This window comes from Gorilla gorilla, chromosome 3, assembly GCF_029281585.2.
Source record: "Gorilla gorilla gorilla isolate KB3781 chromosome 3, NHGRI_mGorGor1-v2.1_pri, whole genome shotgun sequence".
Classification (NCBI taxonomy): Eukaryota; Metazoa; Chordata; class Mammalia; order Primates; family Hominidae; genus Gorilla; species Gorilla gorilla.
In genome coordinates this window covers 172936124-172944058 of record NC_073227.2, presented here as the reverse complement: position 1 = coordinate 172944058, position 7935 = coordinate 172936124, and the positions used below count along the sequence as shown (strand labels likewise).

The window sequence follows — 7935 nt, the reverse complement described above, 5'->3', positions numbered from 1 at the left end:
GCTTTTTCATGCTCAGGAGGTTGACTTTTTCACAGAGGACAATTCAACCCTTGTTTGGTGACCTGCAGGGTGTCCTTTCTGGGACTGAGAGGTGACGTCTAGAGCATGGCTCAGCCCCACTGCCTCTTGGTCTCTCAGGGATGGGTCACTCAGGGTAATGGCTCAGCCTCAGGGCTGTGGCTCAGCCTCAGGGCTGTAGCTCAGGCAAAGGCTGGCTGCCTCCAGCCAGGGGCTGGGTGCGGATTCTGGAGTATGCCCAGTCTCAGGCTCTCAGCCCCTCATTCCCCATCCGAGGAGAAAACTCTCCCAACCATAAAGACATGAGTTGCCTTGTTGCATTAAACCGCATTACAAAGAAATCCATTAGCCACTCTGAGCACTGCTCTCCTCTGGGGCCTCTCTTGCACAAAGATATGTTATCTTTTTAATGAATAAAACATGCCGATTTCCTAAAATTAAAAAGTGTGGTGGTAATGGAGAATTCTCAGGAAGGATTCTGAAACCTGTGCACTGTGGAGCAGAGGACCGAAAAACCCGGCTCTGGGGCTTCCTGTCTCTGCCGCTGAGTGATGCTCCTTCTCCAAAGGTCCTTGCTTCTTCCTTCCTAGAGTCCACTGCACTTCCCTGCCTGCCTGACATGGCAGCCCACCGATGAAGGAACTGTGGTTCACTGAAAAATCACTGACATGAGGCCAACCGAGTAATAGGAGAGAAAGCATACTAATTCATTCAATGTGTATCCACGGAGGCTTCGGAATGAAGACCCCAAGACATGGGGGAAATTGTCTGTTTTTATGTTTAGGCTTAACAAAGTATGGACAGCCAGGTAGAAGTCTGATTTGACAAAAGGGAGGATGATCTGATGTTAATAGACTGAGTCAGAAAGCCCAGCAAGACCTGTCTAGATTCTTCTTGGCCTCTCTAAAGCATTCCTTCCTTCTGGGTGTGGGGAAGGGCCTCTCTGGAATGGGGGTCTTGTGACCTGCAGTCAAACCAGGTAGGTCAGATATGTTCTTTATGGTCAGTTTTCACAGATAATATTTTTAGATTTTATGGCTAGCTTTGGGGAAAAGGGGTTCTGGTTTCTATAACCTGCCTTGAGAAAGAGGGATTCTAGTATCAGTGGCTGGCCTTGGGAGAAAATGGGACCGAGAGAAGGGCAGGAGAAGGTCAGAGAGAAACGTTCGCTTCTGAGGCTGCTGCTGAGACCTTCCTTTTGGGGTACTGTTTTCTGAGCCCCTACAGAGCCATGCCCTATGCAGCAGGTACTCAGGAAGTTTCTACTGTCCACATCAGGAGAGATGGGAAGCACTGTGCCCTGTCTTCCTGCATTCTCCCTTCTGCATTCTTGTTGGCTCTGGCTTCTCCCTCTCTCCCAAAAGTCCCAACTAAGTGTGAACTATAATAAATAGCTGTGGAGACAGGCCAGCCTGAAAGCTAAGACCAGACTCTTACTACGTTCAGAAGACACAGCTCCCAGCTAGAGGCCACAGCCGTTTTCCCAGAAGTGTAAAGTGACTACTAAACCTGGCTGTCAATGATTTGCCCTTGGAGGAGCTAGAAACACGTGCTGGGAAGACACGAAGGGTTGGAGTTTTAAGGAAAAAGAAAATGAAGTGCACAAAGCCGTGTAACTTTTGCCCTCCCTCCCCACTCCTCACATTTTGCTGGGGGTGGGAAAACAGGGAAGGAGCTCTACCCAATGTGTTTAGCTTGAGCAAGCCCAGCTACATCATTTGCCCGACATAGTGCAATGAAAATGTAAGACTCCTTGTTCAAAAAGCAGGACAAAGCACTAAAATTAAAAGCTTTTCACTTTCTTCTGCAGTCTTTCTCTCTCAACTTGTCATGGAGCTTTTTATTCGCTATTTAATGTTGTTCTAAGTAAAGAAAAATTAGAATTTAAAATTATTAGCCCAAATTTTACCATTCTACTTTATATTGTGCAATGCCAGCTTTAAATGCAAATTTAAGAGCATTTAACTCATATGCAGAAGCCCTGACATTGCACAATTTGTATTTCATAGCTTGTACGTGCATACGTATTTTGTCCTTTCCAGAAAAGGGGAGATGCTGTCTTTATTTCCCTTTGTGACATACACACATTCTACCGACATTCTCTACCTTTGACTTACTGATGAGTTAAGGAAGGACTGAAGACAAAAGAAACTATGGGCTGCTCTCTCTTTCCCTTTCTTTCTATGTCACCATTTTCACTTAAGTGGTTGGTCGATACAAGGAATTAACACTAATGCTATGTGCAAATGGGATAGGAAGAAATGGCAGCATGCATTATGCACACCTCTCCTCTTCTCAGGTGGGTGCACTACTTCACAAAAGACAAGTTTAAAGATAAAATGATTATGAATTTCAAGATGGTGACAGTAGAGCATTAAGTCAATCTGTCCCCTGGCTGCAGCTTAGGAGGGGAAGCACCAAAGACCCATCCTACACATGGGCACAGCACAAGCCAGAGGAACAGCAGCTGGCTGCCCTTGGTTGTGATGGGCCCTACCTTAAAAGTGGCTTGGAGGGGACCAACAGGGCTTTCAGCATTCAGAAAGAGGCCCACACATAAGCAGGGACATTGACATCCCAGTTTGAATAGGCTGCCTGGAGGGGTGAGGGAAGGAGCATCCACCGGCGGCCTGTGACCCAACCACAAAGAGTCAGGGAATCATCTGTCTCTCTCTGAAGGCTTAAACTAGCCACAGACAGAGCTTGGAAGGGCTTGGGGATTGAATTTAAGAGCTTGGAAGGGCATGGGGATTGAATTTAATGGAAGTCACTATATTGAACTGATTTACGCAAACATCACTGTTTGATACTATCCGCTTGGTGGGTCTTGGAATCAAATATTAAAATCAGTTGTACAAAGAAAGCTCTATTTCCACACACCTCCGTTTTGTGGATGGTTGTAATTTGTGAAATTTTCATTGTGTAAACATCAGTTGAGTGTTGCCAAGAACTATTTTAAACACTAGATACACATTTATCTTCACATTTAAGAAGACCCCTAGCACCCTGAAATTTTGCTTCAAAGCACTTCCCCATTTTGTCATAGTACATGTATTTGGATGCTTATTTTGACTAATGTCTGTCTTCCCAGCTAGACTGAGCTGCCTGAGGGCAGGGACCATATAAGCCAGCCAGCCATCCCCAGCAGCTTGCTAAATGTTGCCATCGATGGTGGTGCCGCTGTACAATTGTTTAGGCCATGTGGTACACAAGAGCAATGCATCTAAAGAGGTAGTCTTCTCACTGAAGACACTGTAGGTTTCAGTTTGTGTAATGACAGCTTTCTGGCAGGTGGAAGTAAAGTGTCTTACTGTAACATATTCAATGTAGTATGACAATTTCCCAGCAAATAGAAGTAAAATGTCTTGAGCAAGGGGTGCCTTTTCTAACTTTCACAGACACTATTTAGACTAGTGCAGCATTGACTGATTGTCTAACCAAAACATCTCACTTCACCCTTAGTGACTGGCAGCTCTGTCCAATTAAGTGTTGCCACTAAAAACAAAAAAGTTATATATATGTACACACACACATATATAATGTAATATATACGTGGTTTTGTAATATATACATTTATGAAGGAAATGTGATATATATACACACACATACATATAAATTCCTTCATAAATACGAAAGTAACAGGCCACCCCGCATCAGCCATTTGGCTGCTTTCAAGTACTGAAGACTCAGAGGAGTATTTGATTTGCTTCAAGCTGAAATATAACTACATGAGCTCTCTCTGCTCTCTCTCTCTTCCTCTCTCCTCTAATAAATAAGGAAAAAAGAAAGTATTTTCTCACCAATTCTAACAACTGGCCCTACAGATGGGATTCATGCCCCAAAATGAATAAATTCCAGGGTGGCAACATGCAGATTAATTAGGCAGGAAATCATCTCCCTGCAGCAGCCCGCTCCTCATTCTCTAACAAGACTAAAAATGATTCGTGCCACCTGTTTATGGCTCCAAGCATTTGCCTTGGTCCTCCAATGACTCCATTAAAAACCTTTTTGATTAACTTGGTCCAATGGTCAGCTTTTTGTTTGTTTGTTTCTTTGGAATAAATAAATAGAGATTCTGCATCCTTGTGCCTAGAGAGCCATCTGGGTGAATCAGCAGCAAGTAGTTAAGTTTGAAATACCAGGAGTGTAAACATCACTCTCAGGTCTGACGTTACCTGCGAGACTCAAAATTTGTCTGATTCATAAAAACTCCATTGCACAGGTATGTAGAGTAAACTTTCTTTCCCATTTATTTTAAGGACATTTTAGCTGTCAGGAGTTAGGAAGAAGGTGGCTTTGTTTTTTACAAGGCTGCAATATTTTTCACTGTTAGATGTTGAGAAGTGATTGCATGTGTGTGTATATACAGACACATTCCCCAGTTTGGACCCGAGTCATAATAAATTTATGTGCTATTTACACACGGCTCTAAATCATTTCACTAAGAGAAGCACACAGCCTAGGAATTTAACTGTTCTTTCTGGTGCATAAATAACTACCTCTGTTAAAAAAAAAAAAAAAAAGAAAAGAAAAGAAAAGAAAAGAGAAAAGAAGGTAGGGAAAGGAAGTAGCAGCTTTCCCTGTCACCAGCAAACTAATGATGATAGCTTGTTCTTGTCTAGCACCGAGTGAAGTGCTCTCCCAAGTATGAGCTCATTTGATTGTCATAAAATCCCTGCAAAGTAGGAAGAACAGGAATTATTGGGCTGATTTTTTTTTTAATAAATGGAGAAACTGATGCTTAGGAAAGAAACTGACCTTCTCAAGTTCATGCAGTTTGTGAGTGTTCCCAAAAAAAAAAAAAAAAACTAGACTCTGGGGATTATGCTATCCAGTAGTCCAGCAGTCTTTCTAATCTACACTGCATCTGTGAGCCACTAAGGCTTACCATCCACTACAGGTTCATGCTCATGTGTTCTGGACATTTTGGTATAATACTTAATTTCCTAAGCCTTGGGCAGTTACTGAAAAGTTATACCCCATTGTGGATTTGGGCCTGGATAGGACTAAGCACCATCACAGATGGACACAAGCATACTTATTACTGGACTCATGGAAGACATCACCATTCAATCACCTTTCTCATTGGCTAATGGCTCAGATAAGATCAAAAAAGAAGTTAGATGAAGTCCTTGTGTCCTCAGAAAACACAAGCATGATTTGCTTCAGAACATACTGTTCTTTGATTCCTAGGGTGCCAAAAGAATAATCACTCGCTTTGCTTTAGCTTGCTTCTAACTCCTTCTGAAATTGGAATTCTCATTGAGGAATTCTCAAGACAGTGTTCTAAACAGCCTCTACTAATTGACCAGTGAATGAAAACAAAAAAAATTTTACCCTAAAATATACTTTTTTCCTTTTTTTTTTTTTTTTTAAGACAGAGTCTTACTCTTGCTCTATCTCCTAGGCTGGAGTGCAATGGCATGATCTTGACTCACTGCAACCTCCGCCTCCTAGGTTCAAGCGATTCTTCTGCCTCAGCCTCCCAAGTAGCTGGGATTACAGGCGCCTGCCACCACGCCCTCCTAATTTTTGTATTTTTAGTAGATACAGAGTTTCATCCTGTTGGTCAGTCCGGTCTGGAGCTCCTGACCTCAAGTGATCCACCCATCTCGGCCTCCCAAAGTTCTGGAATTACGGGCATGAGCCAGCCCAGCCAAATATACTTCTTTGGCATAATTTGATATGGCTATTCAGAGAGGCTGCAAGCACAAGAATAGCCTTGCAATTTCCTCCCTTTTCGGGGAAAAGGAGATTTGCATCTGTGGAGGAAATAAAGTGAAGTAACTAGGACATGCAAACAGACCTTTTCTGAGGCAACCCCTTGTCCAAAGCTAGGAAAGATTAAATTATGGGGAGAGAGAGAGAGAGAGAGAGAGAAAGAGAGAGAGAGACAGACTCAGAGTCTGACACCTTTGAAGGGCTGACAGAGAAACTGTTATTACAGGCTACTATCTATCTATTCTTTAAGGGTTGCTACCTATGAGGTTCATCAGCATAACAAGACCATCCTCACTAGCCAGGCTAGTGGTCTTATGCTAGCCTTTTTCTCTTCTCTCCCTCTTGTAACCTGTCTTGCCATGCTCCAAGCCCCTATTTTTTCCGTAATCTCAGGATGGTATAAAACTTCAATCATCAACCCCCCATCTTTAAGCCTCATATTTTGTGTATGATTCTCATGCCCATATGCACGTCAATAAATGTGTATGCCTTTTTTATTTCAACTATTATCAATTTGTTTTATAGACTCAAATTATCGAAACTTCAGGGGAAAAATTTAAACTTTCCTACACCAGAATCAGCATGAGAGAAGAACCTAGTTGCCACCCCAGCTAGGTATTTTTGAGGAAACTGTTTTTGATTACATTGGTTACTATATATTCACTATGTTATTTCATTCCTAATCAAGTCATGACAAGTGCTAACCATTATCCCTCAACACTAGAACCAGGACACTAACACATGAAGCCTCTTTGGGCATAAAACTGGCCGAGCTCAGTGGTTCATACCTGTTATCCCAGCACTTTGGGAGGCCAAGGTAGGAAGATTGCTTGAGGCCAGGAGTTTGAGACCAGCCTTAGCAACACAGCAAGATCTCATCTCTACAAAAATAAAAATAAAAAATTAACCTGGTGTGGTGGTGCATGTGTGTAGTCCTAGCTACTTGGGAGGCTGAGATAGGAGGATCACTTGAGCCCAAGAGGTCAAGGCTGCAGTGAACCATGACTGACCACTGCACTCCAGAACAAAGCCCTCTCTCAAAAAAAAATTTTTTTTAATTAAAAAATAAACCCTATCCAGACCTGCCACACCCTCTGCTGGGTGTGATTTGAAACCTATGCTGAGCCTGGATCATTGGTTTGCAAATGAATCTAAGACAGGTCATCCCCCAGTAAGCCTCCACTGCTGTAGCTGGAACCATAAAATGATGAAAGTAGCATACACTCTTCACACTCTATGTAACCCAGTATCTTAACCTCAAAATGTATTTTGAAGTTTCATTTTCTCTCTTCTTAATCTTAAGAAAACCCTTCTTCCTCTTTCTATTCCAGACACTCCCTTGCACCATATTTGCTTGTCTAATGATGTACTTGCTTAGAAGTTCCAGGGGCTAATCTTGAAATAAACCAGGCATAGAGATCCAGTTGTGGAAGTCTCCCCCACCTAGAAATTGCCTCAAGGTGGTTAATCTACAACCCAACCATTGTCAAAATGGTCCCAGTTCATACTCCAGGTGGACAACAACTCAAGATAGCCATTGGAGCAAGATATGCCGACCTCCATCCTGCACCACTCCCACATGCTTCCCATACCAAGTTTCCCTTCCCAACCCCCTTCACTTAGCCTAAAAATTTGAGATGGTTCTTTGAGACGTAAGTCCAGCCATTCTTCTCAATGGCTAGCCTTTGAGTAAAACTGCTTTCCTCCTTTCCATCTTGCTTCTCTTGTTTTGGCTTCCGAGCGGCAAGCAGCCAGACCTGAGTTTGGTTAAACCTGGTCATTGTGTGTCAAGCTAAACTCTTTAATTTCTCTCATAGAACTATGGATTTGTTTGAATATCTATTGTCTGTCTCCAAAAAAATAAGCTATAAATCTCTACAATCTCTATTAAAGGGAGGTTGGTGGACCTCTCCATGCCCAAAAGGGAAGGTGAGCATTCCCTGTGGCTTCTTCCCTGGTTTGCTTCATCAATAACTCCAGACCAGAATGCTCCCTCTGTAAGGAGAGTCTGAGACTTCTTTTTGAACAGGAGAGTGAGCACTTTCTGCACTTCCTTCCCCAGCTTGCTCCAGTGAAAATCCTAGCCCTGCTATCTCTCTGTAGAAAGAGGTTGGAAAACTATGCTGGCAAGAATGACAGCATTTCCTGTGCCATCTTCCCTGGCTTACTCTAAAGATAAAGTCTTGGAATCTGTCA

General features: G+C 42.8%; 1 long non-coding RNA gene across 1 annotated transcript; it reads left to right on the top strand.

The window, feature by feature from the left end:
- Window positions 1–2144: 2144 nt before the first annotated feature.
- On the top strand, window positions 2145–7450 carry LOC134758270 (uncharacterized). Its single transcript, XR_010133271.1, has 3 exons — window positions 2145–2317; window positions 6265–6354; window positions 7071–7450. It is a non-coding gene; the product is annotated as an uncharacterized lncRNA (long non-coding RNA).
- The last annotated feature ends 485 nt before the right edge of the window (window positions 7451–7935 follow it).